The following is a 22,509-nucleotide window of genomic DNA, read 5'->3' on the forward strand; positions in this document are numbered from 1 at the left end:
TTGTTGTGTGCCCTGTCAGATGTTTAGTAGCAGCCCTGGTTTCTACCCAGTAGATGCCAGTATCACTCGAACCCCCCACCCCAGTTGCAACAGCCAAACATGTCTCTGAAATTTGCCAAATGTCCCTGGGGTGACAAAATTGTCCCTGGTTGAAAACCACTGACATGGCCACCCTTAGATGCCCACAAGACAGGGCAGAAATTCCTGTGCCACGGAGGACAGCAGAAGGTGGAGACAGGCAGCTAAAAATAACGGCGGCCCGATCAGGGATCATAAATCACTGCAAAGGGAGCGCTCTCACCCAGATGATGCCATCTGCTTCTAAGCTGGTGGTGGAGGTGCCGGAGAGAGCAAGCCAGGAGGGGAGGCAGGGAGCCGGCTCGGGAGGGAGGGGCATTTGGGAGGCTGAGGTGGAAAGAGCTACTCTCCATGGCTGGGTTCCCCAGGAGCAGACCCTGAGATGAGAACATGTGTGGCAGTGATTTATTGGGAAATAATGGTGGGGGAGTGAGGGTAGGAGGACCAGGAAGGGGAGGGTGACAAGAGACGATGCAATCTCAGTGTCCCTAGACGCTCAGCACTGTAGGGAGGAGATGCAGACAGTGCGGAGAATACCCCAGACTTTCCCCATTAGGACATGCATGGGAGCTGCACCCCTCGGGGGCACCCCCAGGAGGATGTAAATTCCCAGGCATTTGGGTTCTCTCCCAGGCAAAGTGGGTGCTGGCTGTTGGGAGTGAATGCCTACAGAGAGCTGGGGTGCACAAACACGGTGACCAAACCCTAATGGCATCTGTGCAGACGCTCAGAGGAAGAACTAGATTGAAGACACAATAATACACAGGTGCAGTTGTCTTTTATCCAATCAAGTGCCAGGCACTGCGCCCACAACCTAATATAGACCCTGTCCCATCCCCACAGTGACCCCATCAGGTGGTGTTATTATTGTTCCCGCTTAAGGGGAAGTGACTGTCCAAGTCACACCACTGTAAGGACTATAGCAGGATTTCAACCCAGCTCTTCTGGGCGCTGATTCTGAGTTGTGAGTACTGGACTTCGGGGATGATAGGAGAGAGATAGATGAATAAGGGGAACTAAGAGAAATGTCTAGGATGACGCAAAGAGAGGTGCTGGAGCTTGGTGAGTCCCAGCCTTTCTCTCCACTCCCGCATTCTCCTTTCCTTACTTCCCCCTGTCTGGCCAAACGAGAGCTGCCTTGCACCTGACTCAGCCAGCCTGGCATTGCACCTCAGCCCAGATCAGCCCCTCCAGGTGCGGGGGCTGAAAGGGGTGGCCGAGCAGTAAGCACCCTCCACACAACCGCCCTTGATGCCGTGTTGCACGCAGGGGATGCTGGATGAGCATTTGCAGTGGCAGGAAGTAGGGTGACTTATGGGCTGTGTGTATGTAAGTGAGGAAGTGAGCTGAGGGTGGGGGCAGATTGAAGCGGAGCCCCCAGCGCCGGCCGGCCCTCAGCTCTGCCTGACTGTTCCAGGTGGGAATGGGGGGGCTCCAGTGTGGCCACATTATCTGATTTTATGCAAGAAGCTGGAAATGAGGAGTCTTTTTTTTTTTAATGTAAAATCTCCAGATTTTCAATCTAGCACTCATCTCAAAAGGCAAACCTAACAGGATGCTTCCTCCACGTTCCCACAGTTACCTGTTCACCCAGCCACAGGTCCCATGTCCCCGCCGGAAGCCCCACATGTCTCCCTAATGAGCTGCCCACAGGCCTTCTCTGCAGGAAGCAGGAGCCTCCAACCCAGACACCTGGCGTTACCTCCTTTATAGGGTCACCAAGATACAGCGGTAGGGTCCCAAGCAGAGACATACACAAGCAGCTTTTAACACGTGCTGGAGTCCGTGCTACACCCCCTGGGGTGCACTATGAATCAAACAAATCCTGGCATTTTCTTATCGTCACCCTATTTGTATCGCCCTGTTGTGGCTGGACATTAAATGAATTCTCATTAGTTCATTGCAAGTATTCAAAATACAGCGGTGAGTTTTAAAAACTGTTCCAAAATGTCCTCATTTTTCTGTACATCCAAGTCTCAGGAAGTCAGGGTGGTCAAATGCCGAGACACCCTGCTCTTGACTTCTGCTGTTGCTGCCCCTGGGAATGCCTTACTAATTCCTCTTTGCCCATTCAGACCTGCCCTGACCCCTCCAGCGTCCACAATGGGCTATTTCCTCAACCAAGCCCAGACCCTGCCCACCACTGCCAGGGAGCGTGGCACCAGGGCGTGGCCTCCCTGAGGGCTGCGCCAGTCTTGGCAGGAGGCCCCTCCCTCCAGGCAGAACTGCTGGGCTCCTCCCGGCCCAGGCCTCCTACCTGCTGAGACCCTTCAAGGCTCCTCCTCCTCCCGCTCCTGCTGCTCAGGTGCCAGGCAGGTCCTGTGGGCACCTCTCTCCTTGCTCTCCCAGGGGCCTGGTCTCCTCGTGCTCCTGGCAGCCTGGTACTGAGCTGGTCTGACCCCGGCCTCAGCGAGCCCTTCCCCCAGGGCTCCAGGCCATGAGAATCAGTCCAGGTGCATGCCCAGGGCCCCGTCACCTGGGCCCTGCTGACCCCATGATCCTGAGGCTGCACAGGAGGCTTAGAGGCTGGAGCTGATGGTGGTGGAGAAGGGGGAACTGAGGTGCCACTCGTTCACCCCAGGGCAGTGCTCACCAGCTTCTCTGCCAGCAGGACCAGGAGCTTGTTAAAACTCTCAGGTTCTGGGGCCTGCATGGGTATCTCCAGGAGAGTTCTAGAAACCTGTATTTTTAATGGAGGCACCAGCAACTCTCACAGCTGGGCGAGTTGGGACAAGAGTGAAGGAAAGTTCTGGAAGAGAGCCTCTGCTGGAGCGGGAGCCTAGGGGGTGGCCTGGACTGTTAGCAGGACAGACTGAGACCCATATGGAGATGTAGGACATGGATGGCCAGCCAAGTGCACAGACAGGCAGCAGCCTGCTTTTCTCGAGTCTCTGCTCAACTTGTGATTATGTATTTGTCTGTTTACTTGCTATTGCTACAAACAATAACAAGAATCTCCCCCACTAGAATATCAGCCCCAGGAGGGCAGGGATTCTGTCTGCCCAGTTTGCAGTGATGTCCCAAGCCTAGCACAGCACCTGGCATATAGTTGGTGTTCAGTAAATACTTGTGGGATAAATGAATGAATGAAATGGCCTCATGAGAGGAGGCACTGGCAGACAGGCAGGTAGAAAGGTAGGTAGATGGATGGAAGGAAGGTTAGGTGGATGGACCGATGGACAGATGGGGAGAGGGATGGATGGGTAGATGGACAGGCCTGAGGGTCAGTGTTTCAGGCAGCCTCCCGCCCAGCTTCCCGCCCACTGCTCCATCCTGAGACACGCTCCAAACCTCGAAGCAGCGCCCACTTGGTCTGCCAACCTGACCTGAGACCCTTCTGCCTCCCCAGCAGCTGGGCTCCCCCGTGTCCACCCCAGACAAAGGTGGGAAGAGAAAAGAGAAGCTGCATCCTGGATCATTCCAGAGTCCCCCAGGCCAGGGCAGAGCTGCCCTAGCACACCCCAAAGCCTCAGACCCAACGCTGAGGGGTTCACTGGGGGCTGGGCTCTCATTCAGCAGAGGCCCCAGGAGACTCCACCTTCCAGCCTCCAGGTGAGAGGGGCTGTGGTACTTTTTTTTTTTTTTTTTACTTTTTAAAAGTTTTTATTTGTTATCATTAATCTACAATTACATGAAGAACATTATGTTTACTAGGCTCTCCTCTACCCCAAGTCCCCCCCACAAACCCCATTACAGTCACTGTCTATCAGCATAGTAAGATGTTATAGAATCACTACTTGTCTTCTCTGTGTTGGTACTTTTTTAAAAGCACAAAGAATGAAATATCTACCCTGTACATTCCCACTATCCTGTATTAACTTTGGCTCACATTTTGGCACTCAAGCCTTTTTTTCTAGATACATACTTAACATTTTTTTTTTTAGAGTGCTTTTAGGTTCACAGCAAATTGAATGGAAGCACAGAGAGTTCCCATGTGCTCCCTGCCTCCACACACATACAACCTCTCCCACCATCAACATCCCACGCCAGAGGGGGCATTTGTTACAATTGGTGAACCTACGGTGACACGTCATCATCACCCAAAGTCCCTGGTTTACACTCGGGTTCACTGTTGGTGTGGGTGTGCTACAAGTCTGGACAAATGCATAATGACATGTCCTCCCCATTACCGTAGCATGTAGAACAGGGTCCCTGCCCTAAAAATCCTCTGCACTCCACCCATTCATCCCCTGCTCCCCGCTAACCCCTGGCAGCCACTGAGCCATACGCTGTCTTCCTAGTTTTGCCTTTTCCAGAATATCCAGAGTTTCCAGAATATCATATAGTTGGAATCACAGTCTGTAGCCTTTTCAGTTTGGCTTCTTTCACTTAGTAACATGCACTTAAGGCTCTTCCATGTCTTCATGGCTTGATAGTTCACTTCTTTTTAGTGCTGAATAATATTCCTTTGCCTGGATACTCCAGTTTATTTATCCATGCCCCTACCAAAGGGAATTGTGTTCGCTCCCAAATTGTGGCAGTTAGGAATACACAGCTAAAAACATCTGTGTGCAGGGTTCTGTGTGGACATGCGATTTCAACTCATCTGAGAAAATATCAAACAGTGTGATTGCTGGATAATGTTGGTAGGAGTATGTTTAGGCATATATTTTAAAAAATGACATTATTAATACATGAATACATTGTCCCTCTAAAACATGGCTGATGTTTACTGAGCACCTACCATATGCCAGGAAGTTTTTTTATGCATTTTACCCAAATTATCTCATGTCATTCTCACAGCCACACTGTGATATTGGTGTAATTAATTCCATATAGCAGGTGAAGAAGCCAAGACCAGGAGAAATTAAATAATTTGCCCAGGGCTCATTAACCTTGGGGCCAGGGTTTGAGTCCAGGAAGCCCATGCTCTTAGCCACTGTGGGTTAATACCATAGGTAATGAAGCCAAGTCTCCTCTGATGCCCCGCTCCAACCCTGGTCCCTGCCAGCCTTTCCTAGCAATCAGGTACCAAGGGCAGGGCTGAGGGGGTGGCCCACCCTGCAAGCAGGCAATGATGAGCTGAGTTGTCTGTAGAAAAGTTTACAATACAAATAAAACTGACTAAAGTCAGTCTGCTTTTTTATTATCACTGTGTACTATTTTAACCAAAATCAGTGACAAAATACTCCTCCCTGAGAAAGCATTTTGTCTAAATTATAAACTATTGCTGCATTATTATTAAATTTTTTTGTATTGCTATTTAATTTTAATAATAAGCTTCCAAGTAGCCCATTTTTATCAGTTATTCTTTAATAAACATAGTCTTCTACCTGGAAGCTAATTTAGAGCATTTCCTAAATATACACTGGCTCCCGACACAGGTAGACTTAGCTATGCGTGATCTTTTCCACAGTTCACAACAATGTGGAATTGTTCAAAATCACTGCAGGCTCAGTTTGTGTCTCCAAGCCCTGGGATAATACATATTCCTATATTTAAATAGTAGATTCAAAATAAATGGTGATTCTAGACACAAAGGAAAAGCCCTTGAGTTACTTCTGCCACACTTGCCACTCTATCTGGGGTAGTGCTAAGAAGGTATTTGTGCTTAAAATTTAAGAGTGAAATGGAGTGTGAATCTCTATTGTAGTATTTTTCAATTTTTGTTAAGCACAAATTTTTAGTTCATTCACATTCTGTTTTACTGAATTTGAATATATTTTTAAATTAAAATTTATTCTCTTAAAGTTATTGGTTTAAACCAAAGAACAAACCATGAAAAGAATACTCATTACAGAATTATTACTGAAAATAGTTTTGTACCATAAAGAGAGGAGAGTTAAAAGTGATCTGTTCTAGGTGTCAAATACCCTGGAAGGTTACAGTTTTCCCAGTTCCTGTGTATCTTTCCAACCTTGCTTGATACTGATAAAGACAAATATATTTATCAATAAACTACATATAGCATTATCTTGCATATGTACAAAGGTTTAAATGTACATGAATATTATTACCTTTCACATCTTGTTCTGTAACGTTTTCTCACTCTGCATGAAGCGTTTGAGATCTTACCATGAGAGCACTTGCACATCTAAGTTCTTCCTTTTAAATCGCTGTATCCATTAAAGAGACCACATTTTACTTATCCACTCCCCTCCTGATGGGCACTTAGGCTGTTTCCAGTTTTCTACTGTTATAAACAACATGCCTCTGGGTTGGAGCTGCTCTAGACTGGCAAGGTCAGAGGCAGGCAGAGTTTTCGGTTTAATAGATCCTGTCAGGTGCCCTCCTGAAGGGGTCCCAGCCTGCAGCTTCTGACAGTCCCGGGTTATTTTCACCCTTGCCCTTTCCAGAAGGCCCAGGGCAGGCGAGGCCCGGGATGCCTTTCTCATCTCAGGTGGCACCTCCTGCATGGATCTGGTGACCCTATGGCTGCCATAAACCCTGCACCATGAACCTCGTGATCTGGACTATTTAGGCAACCTCTCCTACCTCAGCACACACACACATACAGACATAGCCCCTTGGTCTGTCCATGCCAATGAGAGATTTGTAAGCCCGATCATATTTCTCTGCTCTGTGTTTCCCAGCTGGCAGGTGGGGCTGGGGATCCCAGGGGCTGTTCTCAGTGCTTATCTACTCCCATGGCTTTTTCTCTTCCCTTAAATATTCTCCTGGCCATTGCCCATGCCTGCGAGGCACACCGCGCATGCTTGTCTCTTCTCTTTCTCTGTGTCTGTCTCCCCAGCTAGCCTTGAGTGGAGTGACAACGTCTTGCTCACTGGGTCCCCAGAACATGGCACAGTGCAGATGCTAGGTCATTGGGGAATTAACAGTTGATAAGTGAAATAATTACAGCCGCTCCATGTTGAGTCTGTACTCTGCTGGGCACCGTGGTTTGCAGGCGTTTTCTCATTTAACCCTCCCATGGCCGTTTGAGTAGATGCTGTTGTTTTTCCTGTAAGGAAGGTGGTTATCCTCGTATTGATACCCTTGTAATTATCCAGGGCATGTAGAAGAGGGCCCTTTTCTGTAAGGCAGCCCTTCAGAACGCTGAAAGTCACTCTTCCATCTTTCCTGCCAGGTTATATTTCCAGACCATCCTCAAGAGATTGGTGAGGGGTCGGGTCATGAGGCCACTACAGCCCAAACAGCATGTGCAGAAAGTGCCTGCAGCTCACCCTGTGGCCCAGGTGTCCCCAGGGATGGTTTGCAGCCACTGCACCACCATCACGCAGGGAACCAGTAAAATGCAGATTCCAGGGCTCCACCCAGACCTTCTGAATCTGAATCTCGGCCCTGCAATCTGGGCCGCTGCACAGTGCCTCGCACTCAAGGGCTGCATCTTCTGCTGTGTGCACTGCCACTGCCTTGCGGTTCATACTTATCTTTAAACAAGGGGCTGCAAGTTTCCATTTTGCACGGGGCCCTGCAAATCATAGATCCAGAATCTCTGGGAGTGGGGCTCAGGAATCTCTTTCTTTTTTAACCAGGTCCCTGTGTGCATCCAGTTGACATTGAGGTTTAAGAGCTGCAGCTCTAGGGAGCCTCAAGTGGGTGGCAGTGGGGATGGGGGCGGTGGCGGGGGGTAGCAGTTGCTGAATCCTCTCACTTCCAAAGGCAAAATATGTGAACACTGTTTCTTTTCCAAAGTCCCAACAGCTTCTCCCCTGGGCACTCAATTCCCTTGTCTGTAGGGGTGTCTTCTTTCCTATAAAGGAACGATTCTCACAATGTCCAAGAACATCACTCTTCACTCATTTGAAGGAGGAGGGTGGGGAGTGGAGGTGGCTGAGCGGGAGGCGGTGGGGGTGGGGAGAAGAACTTCGGCTGCGTTCTGGTGACAGGCCTTGCGTCCTTCACACTCAGGCCCTGCACGTTCACTCACAACCACCTTCCCTCTCTCCTCTCCTGCCGCCATCCTTCCTTCTCCTTAGCCACTCATCTATCCGTTGATCCCTTCCAGAAGGGATGACAGATTCCAAGCCGTCCCTACGCATGCTGACGTCGCTATGAGGTCTCCTCCAGTTACGACTTGATTGTGCTTCCACCCCACCACTGACTCATATATTGAATTCCTAACCCCACAATCCCAGGATGCAATCTTCTCTGGAAATAGGGTCATCGCAGATATTATTAGTTAAGATGAGGTCATACTAGAGTTGGGGGTGGGAATCACTGTGGCAGAAATCCTTATAAAAACAAAGACCACCACGTGAAGAGACAGGTGCACATAGAGGGGAGATGACGTGATGACAGGGACAGCACCACTTACAAGTCAAGGAACGCCGGAGACCGCCGGAGCTGGAGAGAGGCCTGCAGTGGATGCTCGCCCACTGCCCTTGGAGGGCACCACCTCTGCTAAGCTCTGACTCTTGGGCTTCCAGCCTGCAGAATTGTGAGGTGATACATTTCTGTTGGTTAAGTCACCCAGTCTTGGGGAGCTTGTTATGGCACCCAAGGAAATGAAAACATCTCTTCTTCAAGATGGCTCACACCCCACAGCCCAGCTGCAACGTGGATGGATTGCTACTGCCTCTTTTGTTTCAGAAGTCGGGCCATGGTGCCCAGAGACGTCTGTAACATGCCCTGTATTCCCCAGCACTTCCAGGCCTGAGCATCGGGTGGACCTGGCACATCTCCGGGCTGCCTCTTCCCTCCTTTCTGCTTTGGTGCCTCTCTCACCTTCTGTGGGTGGCGATGACAGGGCGACAGCGTGACCACTGGCAGGGCTCTAACTAGCACGAGGTGGTCATTCAGGCGACCCCCCTGTGGATGGTGGCCAAGCCCCCACGAGGGGCCAGGGACTGAAGTCACCCCCTTCAGTGGGTCTGGCAGCCTTATGTATGGGAAGTCATCCCCATCAGGCTGTCAGCCTGGTGCTTCTCTGCTTATCAAAGTCATAGTGGAGAAAAACCCACGGCTGCATCCTGTCCAGGAGACAAGCCAGTGGGTGAGCAATTTCCCATGACTACATGGCCCACGGGTTTCTCCTGCTATTAGACAGACATCAGGAATGAGACTGACCATCGGAGGAAAGGCTGCCCAGGTGCTAAACGGGGCCGCCCAGCAGTTTTCTGCCACCGTGAAAAGAACAACCCACAAGCTGGCGACCAGGAAGACCCTGCCCTGGGGACCTCAGAGGGCTCAGGAGCAATAGGTTCAGGGAGGTCCAGCTTAGCACATGGCCCATGCAGGGTAACCCAAGGCCGGGAGCAGAGGTCGCCTCAGTCACCGTCATTCTGGCCGCCTCCAAAGTCTTACCGGGGGCTCCTGCTGTGTCCACTCGGCTTCTAATCCTGCCCTCTCAGCTCTGGTCTGACTACTTTTACCTTTGGGGTATGAACAACCACTGGCCCTAAGTCACATTAATCCTCTCACATTAGAAACATGGCTATTAATGGACCCAGGTTCAAATCCTTGCTCTGCCACTTACTGAATGACCTTGGGTGAGTAACTTCACTTTTCTGAGCCTCAGTGTCTTCATCTCTAAAATGGGGATTTCAGCTGGGATTGCTTTGCATGTTCAAAAATGCCAATGCATGGAAGAGGCTTTGTGCAATGCTCAGAACATGGGGAAATGTCCAAATCATGGTGGTTGCATTTTTTTTAAATCAATTCACAGATGCTTTAGAGCATTTTCTTGCTTGTCTTTAGAGAGACTTTTAAACCAGATCATCTATGGTTGCTTGAGTTTCCAAAGTTTGAGCTGACTAATATGCTAATGTGAGCAGCTGGATGACTTCCACCTTGGCCCTAAGACGAGGGGGTCTGACCCCAGGCCCACAGTGGTGTGCGCACCTGAGATGGCACACAGTTCAGGAGGTATGTGCTTCTCCAGAGAGAGATTCTGACTGCCATCAGATTCCTAAAGCGGCTCTGTGTCCACAAAGGAATCACCTCTGAGAATGGCCTGAGCAGGTTGCTTGTGCCCAAGGGCCAGGAGAAGGGATCCACCACTTATTGAACCCTACTGTGTGCCAGGCTTACATGCATTATCTCTACTAACAACTGGGCAAAGTTGGTGCTGCCACTCCCATTTTCCAGATGAGCCAACAGGCTGAGGTCTCAAGTGGGACAAATGCTGGGCTCTGTCCCTTGCCTGTCCCATGACTGGCACAGGCCTGGGATTCCAGCTCAGGCCCTTCTGATCCCAAGCTGGGTCCCATCCTGGGCACTGGCTGCCTCTGGGAAGCCAAGCAAGGTACCCGACTTGGGAAATGCACACCCTGCCCTTGGTCAGAGCCTCAGCTCGAGCTCCACACCACAGAACTCACCAGCTATTGAGGTTTCAGAGATCACAGGACAGCCTCTCTTCAATTCCATGAACAACTACCCTCAAGTCCACGGAGAACGCACCTCCCCATGTAAGGTCCCCACCTGCCCACCAGGAAGAGTTCATTTCCTTCTCTGCCATGTTCCCTTGGTGTCTGGCAGAACCAGCTCTTGGTCCCTGTATTGTGCTCTGCCTCATGTTATACCAGAGGCCATGCAATTGTTAAAAGCCTGGTGTCCTGGAAGCAGGGAGAATTCTGGCTCTGCCACTTACTGGCTACGTGGCCTTGAATTACTCAACTGTCTTTCCACATGTATACAATGAAGCTAATAGTACCTACCTCGCACAATAGAGATTTTATTTTTCTTGTCCTTTCTCCCATTAGGGACATCCTTTCTTCTTTCTCCATCTATGTCCTATTCTCCTATTAGTAGAACTCAATAAAGGGCAGCAATTGTTGATGTTATTGTTGTTACTGTGTTATTATTAGCAAGTACACATTTATATCCACCACTTTCCCCATACTTTGAGCTCCAGGAAGGCAGTGATTGTTCATCCCCACATCCCTAACCCCTACCATAATTGCTGGGGCTTAATATAGCCTTAGGAAATATTTGTTTTTGAACAATAAGTTCAAAGAAAGTCTGCTTAGACAATTGACAGTAAACATCTAAAATTCAGAGCCCCATAGGCACTCCATGAAAGTGCAGCTTCCAGGAAGGTTCAGAGGCATTGATGAGTGAAATATCCCTCATGGGTTATCGGGAAAGCTGGGAAAATTTGAGACATGAACTTAACCTCAGGGTTGTATGCAATCCAGTCAATCAAGCCATCCAATAGCATATATTTTGATATCTTCAAGTGATGGAGTTCTAGAATGAAAGAAATAGGAAGCTTGTTCCCTGTGTGGTATTTATCATATATACACTTATCACGGAACAAAAGGTCATCTACCTCCCATCCTTCTAACCATTAACCTTTTCATCTACCTCTGTATCTATCCCATCCTTCCAGACATTTATCCATCCATCCATCTGTCTATCCATCCAAACATTCATCTGTCCATCTGTTCATCCACCCTTCCAACCATTCACATGTATTAGTCTATCTGTCCACCTATCCATTCATCATGAACATATTTATGGAGTACTTACTAGCTCCCAAGCATAGTGCTAGGCACTGTTATGACTTAACACTGAATAACATATGGATCCCACCTTCAAGAAATTTACATTCTTAGAGGAGGAGACAGACTAATAATAAGGTAGTTTCAATTCAGGATCCAGTATGATATGGGTAATGATAGGGATGAATACACAGGCTGTGGGACAAAGACCTAGGAAGATGAGGCAAGACATTCTGGCAGAGGTGGTGCCTAATGAGGCAGAAAGGACCGGCAGGGGATGCTGGGTGGGGAGAAGGACCTTCCAGGGAGGAGGAACAGCATGTGCAAAAGCAAGGATGAGGGAAACCATGCTGAACTGGGGAAACTGAGCAGTTCTGTCTGCCTGGATTATGGGAGGTGCAGCTGGAAGGATGAGAGAACTGGCTAGTGTCTAGGACATTGGGTCAAGTTTGAGTTTTAACTTTGCCCTAAGAGACCGGGTAGCCTCGGATGGATCTTAAAGAGTCTTGGGTGCAAGAGGTGTGTGTACATTCAGGGTGTATGAACAGAGCAAACTTTCAAAAGATCCTCTTTCACAGAAATGACTCCCTTTTTGAACAGGAACAGCACGTGGGAGGCAAGTCATCAAACTCAAGAATGATACTAAAAAGACTTCCTTCTGAAAGTGGGTCTTGCTATCTCCTTTCCAGAACCATTTTATGCCTGGCTGAAAATCTAGTGATGCTGGCAGGAAGGAAGCTAATGATTCAGGCAGTTATTAATATTCTCCCTGAAGCTTCCCTGAAGCTCTAAGGGGAAATTCAGACCCAAGACCAGGAGAGAATTCCTATAGTGCCTAGTTATGGGCAAGGACCTCCTTTGGCCAGTCGGTTGGGATGCAATGACTTGCACTGCATCAGAGCTACCCGCTCCCTGGGTCACAGTGGTGGATGGGGCTCATGGCCCAGATTGGCAGCCTGGTTGGGGGCACATACTATAGCCCAGGGGTGGAGCACGGGACACAGACGCACTGCCACTGATCACAAACTGGGAGTAGAGAAACCAAACTGGACCCTGCTTTCCAGAAGCTTATAATTATATTAGCTATTCAGGACCTGACATAAAATGAGTGAGTTATCCACATGGAAAATGCAAGAAAAGGGAGAGAGGAAAGAAAGATGCAATACCAACATCTTATTTGAACTAGGGTAGAGTCAAAATATACTGCCTGTCATTGATGGCATAAGAACTAGAAGAGTAAAGACTTTTTTTTAAGTTGCCAAGGTAACCAATGTGGAAACTAAAAATAGCGAGAGACCTATGTTGGGAAGACAGGGCAGAAAATGTCAGTAGTTAAGGTCTAAGGTCAGCAAATCAATAAATACCAAGTATAAGCATGGATTTTAGAGATTTGGAGATAAGTCAGAGGAAATGGCTCAAAAAAAAAAAAAGAATAAAAGCCCCTGGGAAATAGTCTAAGAGCAGGAAGGGGTGGGGTGGGCAACTGCTTCCCAATGTAAGGCTTTCCTTTTTATTTGATTATTTTTTAACCATGTGCATGTTCTTAGATAAAAAATGTTGAACATTCGAATAGTGATAAATCTTAGCTTAATAGAGTCAGTGGCAAAAGTCAAGTGCACGTCACAGACAGCTAACACCATTGGATTTGGAGCAAGGGGTCTACGGATACAATCCAGGGAGGCTGTGAATTTGCATGGGAAAAATAATTACATCTTTATTTTCCTGTCCTCTAATGAAGATTTAGCATTTGCTTGCATTACGAATATAGATGAAAAGCTCCCGCGTTATTATCAGAACTGCGACTTTATCACTGATAGAACCCAGCGGTATTTTCATATCACCTTCCAAGTTCTGCAGATATCTCAAAATATTTATGTTCATCACTATTTCGAGACTGCAGTATTTGTTAGACTCATGGCTACACTTGTGAGCCAATGTGTTAACGCAGAAACACACAGATGACCACACCATATTTGTTTCTTTAAATTTTTGATAGCTGTATTTCAATGCAATTAGTTCCTCTGCAATCCTATGTGTTGTTTTTTTATGCCTTGAAAAACACTCTTCCAAGAAGGGGTCAATAGGCTTCCCCAGACCTCCAAGGAGTGCGTGGCATGGAACAGGTTGAGAATCTGCTTTAAAGAAAGGAAAACAGCACAGGGGTTAAGGCATTTGATAAAGTCTTTGTAGGCGGAAAGCAGGAGCCACGTGTTGAGGGAAGCTAGGACCCAGATGAGGGAGATGGAGGGAGAAGGTGCCGTGGTGCACAATTGTAGTCACAACAGCAGCAGCTGTCATTTGCTGAGCTCACTTCCAGACACTGTCCCAAGACCTTTGCAAACATTACTGCATTCAATCTGAACAGTAACCGTAGGCAGGTACTATTGCTATTTCCCTTTTAGAGCCAGGAAACACAGCCCCAGATATGTTTAGGATCTTGTCTGAGGTCACACAATTGATAAGTCACAGAGCTGGAATCCAGACTCCCCAGCTCGCACCCTATACTGCCAAGTTCAGTGTGAGGTCTTATTCTTCGATAACTGGTGAAGAAACTAAGAATCAGACACATCAAGTGAAGCTCAGTCCAGGATCCCAGTGTGCTTGGGAAAAACCAGCTGAGGATCTTTCCTTGCCCAGCTGTGATTCCTTTCTCATCCCTTGAGATACCCTAGAGCTCTGGGAAGCTCAAGGCACCCCATGCCAGTTCTCTGGGTATCACCATCAAGGCTCAAATTCCTTAGTACATCATTCAGATCTATCTGCTTTCAGCACATCATTCCCTTAGCCCATTTTAGCCTTTGGATGCTTCCTGGCATGAAACCCAAATGCCACCATAAACTCCTAAGTAGGCTTTGCAACTTTAATGCATGCTCCCCACTACTGCCAGATGCCCCTGAACTTGAGTCCCCTGGGGTTCAGAAAAAGCTGTAATTGTGTTATAAGTATTACAATAATGGTTTTATTTGGAGGACACTACCATTAGCCTTTCCTGCATTCACTGATAACCATCTTATCACTAAGAATTACAGATGATTCCAGTGACAGTCTGTTATGACAGCACCTGGGCTGAGCTGGCCTGTTGTAATTACAGCCCAGTACCGAGAAAAGGCCGCAGATGCAATACAGAAACTATTCTCTTCGTGCCTGGGGAAGGCCTCAGGCTGGAATGCCATGCTATAGAGACCGAGGATTCCTAGCAGCATGAAGAAGGAAGAGTGGTGCAAAATCAAGCCATCACAGGGTCGTCCTTGGCAGAGGCCTGTGGAAAGCCAAAGAGCTCTGTGGGCAACATGTCCTGTGTTCACACTGGAGCAAGATACCACTCTACCCATTGTATGCTCTGAATTCAAAGCTGGTTTCTTTTGCAACTGTCATTGTATTTAATTTGTGGATTTGCTTTGGCTTTCTAGCAACACAAGGGTGAAGAGCTCATACATACTGTTCTGTTAGAACACATGTAAGCAGCATCATGATAGAAATATTTTATGATGACATGGAAAGGGACGTATCTGTAAGAATATGTGCCCTTGAAAATTTTTATATGTGTATTTGAAAGACACTTAGTCACAGGCCATTTTGCAGCCCACACCAGTTGCTCAAAAATTGTTGCCCGTTTGGAGTTAATATTCCAAATGCTCATGAATCCTGCTGGTCTCCATGGCAGGTCCTGCACTCTAATTTAATATTCTTCAAATATTCTGTGCCAGTTTCCAGCAATGGTAAGTAAAGTTGGGTGTGCCAATGGCTCAAACCAACACCTAACATGCTGATCAGTGCTTGATCAATGGTAACCACTACTAGTACTGTCATGACGGCCATCCTGTGAGGCTCAGGGAAGAGACGTCCAGTGGTATAAAAACACCCTCTCTTGGTGATCCTGTCTCCATACTTTATGGATATAAATTTATGGATTTATATGGACATTATATAAGGACATACTTTATGGATATGGTCAAGAGAATAGAAGGAACATTGCGGTAAAGGTGTCAGTCAGAATGGAGAAACGCCCAGGAGACTCCTTGATGTTGTGGGAAAGAACATTCTAGACTGGAAAGTGCAGTCTTGGTGGTAAGGCCCAGCTTTGTGTGATTGTAGACAAGCTGCCTAACCTCTTTGAGCCTCTGGCTCCTAATATGATAAGTAGGACAAAGGCCCATTCCAGCCTCGCCGACTTCACGGAGCAGGTGGGAAGATCAATGGGGCCAGGGACATGGAAGGTGGGAGTGTCAGCAACATCCAGGGTTACTATTATTATCACTAGAGTGACAGTGATGAGGTTGAGTTGATGAAGTGCTCAGAGACCCAGTGAGGGATGAAAAGACAGAGACAGAGAGGGGAACCTCAACCCCTTTTACTGTCTGTCCCCTCTCCAGAGCTAACTCAGGCACAGTCCCCAAGAGATTTCCCACCAGCAACCTCCCTCAACTGGATTCAGTCCACATTAACCTCCTGGGACTGCCTTGCTGGCAGCTGAGGTCCCCACTGGGATGCTGGAAGGGTCATATCACAGCCCCATTGCCAGAGGAGGGAGGACCTGGATGGGGGGCATGATGTTGACTGCCCAGAGAAGGTGATGTCCAAGGCTGGGCTGGGCTCAGCTTAGACCACTCTGAGCTCCCTGGGTTCTGTAGCTCAGCATTGACCCTCAGTTCCTCCTGGAAATGTATGCCCAGGAGGGCTCTTCTCTGATCTACCCCTCACCTTCCCAATAGAAGAGGAGATGGAATGAGATGCTCTTTAGAGGCACCAGGAATGTGAGCAATTTAATAGGGGTAGATAGGGGATGTCTCATCCATTTCTGCAGTCTCAGAGCCTAGTAAGGCAGGGAAAGAGTAAATGTTAAATGCAGATTGAGTGAATGGAGTGGATGGATGGATGGATGGATGGATGGATGGATGAATGGATGGATGGATGGGTGGATGGGTGGGTGGATGGGTGGGCAGGCAAATAGACAGATGAATGGACAGAACATTGGGTGTATGGATATATAAATGGATGATGGATAAATGCATGGATGGATGAGAGGATAGACAAATTGATGAATGGACAGATAGACAGTTGGCTGATGGTAAGGGAAAAGCTAACATAGCAGGTCTGAGATGGCTATCCTTAGAGAGCCTTGCTTGCAAGGTGGGCCCTTGGCTGACATTCAGGAACTTGGGTTTTGGGAATGGGTTTCCATAATTCCCAGAAGTGGTAAGTAGTTCACTGTACCTAAACTTTGTACAATGTGGTTTACACCTGCCTACTGGGAGCCTGGAATTTTGGTATGTGTTTGGCAGACCACCCACCAACAAAACCCTTGGGCACTGAGTCTCTAAAGAACTTCTCTAATATTAACATTTCCCATGTGTTATTCTAATGTGTTACTCAAGGAATTGACTATGTCTTGTGTGACTCTACTTGGAGGGGATCCTTGGAAGCTTGCCCCCTGGCTTCCTCTGGACTTTCCCCCATGAACCTTTTTCTTTTGCTGGTCTCGTTTTGTATCCTTTCACCATAACAAGCCCATGAGTGTGACTATATGCTGCATCCTGTGAGTTTTCTTAGAGAATTATCAAACCTGGGGTCTTGGGTACCCCAATCACAGATGGCCAGACTGATGGACAGATGAACTGATAAATGGATAAAATGGATAAATGAGTGGATGGATGAATGGATGAGTAAATAGATGGATGGTTGGGCAAGTGGATGGACAGTTGGATGAATGGACGGAATGACTAGGTGGATAGTGGATACACAGATTAATGACAGGACAGATGGGTGGATAGATGGATGGATGGGTAGGTAAATGATTCATTTGTGTGTGTGTGTGTGTGTGTGTGTGTGTGTGTTTGTTAGAGGGGTGGGAAGGGGGAAGAGGAGTGGCCTAAATCTTTCAGATACTCTATAGGCCAAGGTTTCAATGGCCATAGGAATTCCTCAAGATGACCATACCTAACTTCCATGTCAGAAAAGGGTCAGTATCTGGGAGATATTTGTTTGGCAGTTTCAGAATATAATATAGTCACCACTTCTTATATATTCATGTGAGTACCTGGAAGGCCAACTGTATGTACTATAGTGCCCAAGATAAGTAGGAGGATCATTTGGGGGCATCAGCTCAGGGTGCAGGATCAAGTGAGCAGAAGAATGCATTCTGTTTCCCGGATCTGTAGGAATTGTTGGCTGACAGCGCTGCCAGCTTCCTTAAGACTGGATTTGTTTTCTCTGCTTTGAGGTTTGACTCTGTGAAAATATTTGGTTTGAGGTTGTTTATTTTTCTTTGTAAGCATTAAATGTCTCTTTATAATGCATTGTTCTGGGGAAATCATGGTGAGCTTTGCAAAACAATTTTTCTTCCTGACCGCATTTTCTTGAACTCCACTTTGATTTAAACATTTTTATAAGAATTTTCTTCTTAATTGAAAAGTGATTTTTAAAGTACATTTGGCAGAGGGGGATGAGGGCTGTGTTAAAGTTACAGTCTCATTTATTCCTAGTGAAGTGGAACCAGGGGAGAATTAGGATAAAAAAAAGAAAGTAATAGAATCAAAGGAGAAAAGAAATAATATAGTGAATGTATGTGGGCTTTGAATAGGCGTCTTGGCATGTGCATAGGCACTTGGGTTAGGAGAGATACAGAAATGAGTAGTCAGAGCTGGTATCTGGCCAAAGACCAGTTCCTGTGACTTAGAGACACTGCTACTATCTCCCTCTGGGCCCTTGGGCCTCAGTTTCCACATCTGTCCAATGGGATGAAACCATTTTCAGGGAATAACCAATAGTAAAGTACAGCTATAGGGGATTGTGTGCATGTGAGCTGGGTTGTTATTTGGGCAGTGGGTAGTTGGGGGAAGGCTGCACAGTACAAGCTTTAGGACTCTAAGAATGCAGAGTTTGATGAAATACATTGATGTACACGTATATGTTCCCAGGTACAGACACGCATGCACACTCACAGATACAGATGCACACTCACACACGGGCAGATACAGCCCCCACGCTTGTTTTCACATGTACCTATGTATACATATTCCACATATGCAAGCTCTTTCATGCACCCCACACCTTCACACACAGCCCCCCAAGCCCCCTAACACACCCTCAATCTACTTTCTGCCCCCAGTGCACACTCCTCCATACACAGCTAGCCACATGCACCCTCACACCTACATTACGTTCTTCCAATGAGAGAGTCTCTCTGGAGCTTCTAGCCCTTTCCTCCCCTCCCCAGCCCAATGCTGGTTGCAAGCACAGTGCATGCTCTATCCACAGCCCTGCTGAGCCCCAAGATGCCCAGAAACTGCTCAGCACTTTTATCCTCCTGACGCCTTGGTGATGTCCCCCTTTCGTTCCCTGTCCTTGGCGTCTGATGACTCCCACCATGAACTTGGAGCTCCTCGAGGACAGAAATCCATTCTGTCTTACTCACTCACAAGTGCATTATCACAAGAGTCTGGCACAGAGCTGGTGTTCTGGAAATGTTTGCTGAATAAATGAATGAGTGAATGAGTGTGTATAACCAGAGAAGGAGATGGTCTGCTCAGTCCAGGGCCCTGGGCTTTGGGGGCAAGACGTGAGGAGAGGATGGGGGACCTGCCCCCCAGTAAGTCCAATGCCTTTCCCCTCTCCAGCTCCTGGCCAACCCCAGGCCCCTCCTGAGCCAGCTCTGCCCAGTCCACACCCATGCCATCTTTGCCTCCCGCGAAAGACCCAAAGTACTGACAATATTCAGGACCTGTCACTGGCGGCTGTTTCTGGCTCACTTTCCAGGGCCTCAGAGGTTTGCAGGAAAGGACCTGGATCCTCAAGAAATCAGACAGAGGCCCTGTCCACCAACACTGCCATCTGTACCATCCCAGGACTTACCATGTTCCGGGAGCTGGGCTATGCGATTCTCACATAAATCCTACCAGTCCTTCTAGAAAGGGGGCCAAGTGCCATCTTCACCCTTGAGTCAAGCAAACAGAGGCTCCAGGAGTGAAGCAATTGGCTGAGGGCAACAGCAGGCAAGTGGCAGTGCTAGGATTTGAATCCAGCCTCCACATTCTTCAATATTGTGGTTTCAATACTGTGGCGCCCCCTTCTGGGCTCCCGCGGCCCTCCATGCTTCTCCACTGGCGCAACGCAGCCGCATATTGTCCACATCTGTCCACTCCTACCTTCCCTCACTGGACCAGGAACGGCTCAGAGGCAGTTGGGAACCGGTTTCTGTGCCTTGCTGGGTCCCCGTTGCCAGGCCAGTGCATCCATTCCCCGACTGCTTATATTTTTTTCTGCAGAGTTGCCTTATGCAGGGACGCTGGCTTGCCAGGGAAATTATGAACTCCCCTCATACCCATCGGGGACTGCCTGACCCAGTGGCTGGCTGATACGGGGTTACCAAGGTCCTCCCCCTCGCCTCCAGATGGGGTCCATTCTGGTTCAGCTCCGTCTCCAGAGCTGCCTGCAGGATCAGGCTGCCCACGTCCAGCTGAGGGCCCAGCCTTGCTAAGCCCCTTCAGCTGTCTTCTGCTTTCCTCACTCCTTTTTTCTCGAAAGCACTCCCTCCAGACCCCACATGCCCAGAATGTCACGTCTCAGGCTGTGCTTCTAGAGGACCTGATCCAAGACAGGCAGCACAGCCTGTTAATTGTTGTGGCCAAGAGGACAGTAGGAGCTTCATGGGCTCCTAATAGTGAACGAACAAGCCATTTCTCCTGCCTCCATGCAAAGCCTCTGCCCCAGTGACACTGGACCCCTCAGGCTGGGCAGAGAACCAATTCTTGGCCAAGGGAAGGAGCTTAGTTTTCCTTAGTCACTGCTCTATCCCCAGTGCCTAGCCCAATGCCCGGCACATAGTAGGAGCTTAGCAAATATTTAATAAATGAACGAATGCATGACTGCCTTGTTTTCCCCAGCTGTCTGTCTTTTTCAGTTCCTATCCAGGTTCCCTCCAAACCTTTAAAGCCGCTTCTGCCATCACCTGCCAGGTATCCTCACCTGTCGTGTTCACCCTGACTGACTTTGACTTCATACCAAAGTGCTGTGTCAGCTGCCTGCACAACTCGGGGCTTCCCCAAGGGGCTCAGCAGCCCCCTGCCCCTGCCCTGCTACAGAGCAGGGGATCAGAGGGAGCCTGGTACCTTCTTTTCACACACAAAATCTCTGCGTTGATCTCGTTCCACGATGTTTTGTTTGGACCAGAGTGCTCTCTTGGCAACGACGACTAAGAAGCCCTCTTCTGTCTTGCATTTTCTATCTTCCCCACCCACCCCTTTGACATGGGCTCATCCGCCCTCACACTGCCCTGTCCAAACTTTGTGTGTTGATGTCCTGTTAATGTCCTATAGCTAAGGGAACTCTTGAGGGCTTTAGTCTAGGGATTGAAAGCAAGGGCTTTATAGTCAGAAAAGCCTTGGGCAAGTTATTTAGCCCTTCCCAGCCTTAGTTTCAGAAGCTGTAAAATGGGCAAGTAACAGAGCTAAAATTCAATAAGATGAATCAGGAGATGTACCAAGCACAGTGCCTGACTCCAGGAAGACAATAAATGGTTCCTTCTAGCATTTATGAATTACTCGAGCAAGTGCTTGGGGCATACTTGGTAATTAGTCATCAAAATTATCACACTTCCCTTTGGCAAAGGAAGCCACACCAAGGATATATGTCGAGCACATCTTGTCCTAGTGGGGATATCTCCCCAAGACCCATGGCGCTATGTCACGGTCATGATCACTGGGCTCTAGTGAAAGCCACTAATTCCTGGTGGTCACTGGGGACATTCTGAGCAGCAGCTGCATGGCTAAATAGGGCCTCATCCCTTGCTGCAAAGGAACCAGAGAAGGGACCCCAATGTCCTCTGCTTAAGCATCTGGCTTTCTTCCAGATCTAGGCTCACGGTGTATAGACAGCCAGGAAAGTTGTAAGAGACGATGGTTTCTTATTTCCCAGGTTTGCTGGTGTATTTGTGGAGCACAGACCTTGTGCATAGCAGATGCTCAGTAAATATTGTGGCATGAATGAAGAAGAAAAGGAATGAATGAATGGAGATCTACCATGAAATTTCAGTGCCTAGTATAGGTGTCTCAATAAATGCTTCTGAATGAATGAATGAAGTCTAGGTTCACCATATTCCCAGCCCTGAGCCCAAGTCCAGTCATGGAGGAACCCCACGATGAATATTTATGGAGAAAATAAACAAGATCTGGTATTTCCCAGACAGCAGCTGAGCTTCAGCTGCGATTTCCCTCCATCTCCCCATGTGCCCCAGTCTCACAGACATAGTTCCAGGGGGACTGAGCCCTCAAGTCCAGCCACCAGCCCAGCTTGGCCTCAGAGTGAGAATGGGGTCTGGGAAAGAGAGCAAGTTAAGCTCCCCAAGGCACACAATTGGGAGACCGCCTAGCTAGCTTTTCAGTTTGCTCATGGGTGCTGCCTTTGGGAAACACTCAACCTCCCCACCCTCCAGCCCTCAGATGGAATGTGCTGGAAGGAGCAGACTGCCATGCCCCAGGATGTACCAAGGAGCACTCATCTGCACAGCGTTGGGGTCAATGCAACCACACACACGCGCACAGATGGGGGCACAAGGCTGTGTGCCATGGGCACAGGGCCCTCTGCCTTCCTCCCCAGTCTGCGTGGTGGAGCCACTGTCCAGAATGGCCTCTGATGATCCACACAAGTGACCCTGCTTATCTCCAAAATGGACCCCAGCTGGGACCAGCATGTGGACACACACCTTGCATTGCTCCATCTCTGCAGCCCGTCCATCCCCTCTCAAACACACCTTGCCCCTGCCCCAAGCAGGTGGTGGCCACAGACCAATGGTGGCACCACCAAGAGACAACGCCGTCTGTCACAAGGGACCGCTTTCACAGGTCATAGAACCTATTAGCCAGGAGCTGAGACTCAGAGTTCACAGTGCAGGCCAAGACGAGTCACGTGTCACCTCATCGCACAGAGGGGCCAGCCCTGCCCTCTCTCGGGCCCTCCAGTCTGTGCCGCGGGCAGGCAGCTGTTCCCTCCTTTGCCTCTGCTGGGATTGACTCCTCACTGAGAACCAGGAGGTGGCTCAGACCGTGCAGAGCTGCCTGGCCTGCAGGCTGGACCAGAGTCCCCAGAGGCA

The 22,509-nt window shown here is 48.5% G+C and overlaps 1 protein-coding gene across 4 annotated transcripts in view; it reads right to left on the minus strand.

Annotated features, from left to right (window-relative positions):
- Nucleotides 1-22,509, minus strand: part of NOS1 (nitric oxide synthase 1) — a 155,717-nt gene that overhangs the window by 132,379 nt on the left and 829 nt on the right. The gene's annotated exons all lie outside the window — the stretch shown is intronic.

The sequence above is a fragment of the Manis javanica genome, chromosome 15 (assembly GCF_040802235.1).
Source record: "Manis javanica isolate MJ-LG chromosome 15, MJ_LKY, whole genome shotgun sequence".
Taxonomy (NCBI): domain Eukaryota; kingdom Metazoa; phylum Chordata; class Mammalia; order Pholidota; family Manidae; genus Manis; species Manis javanica.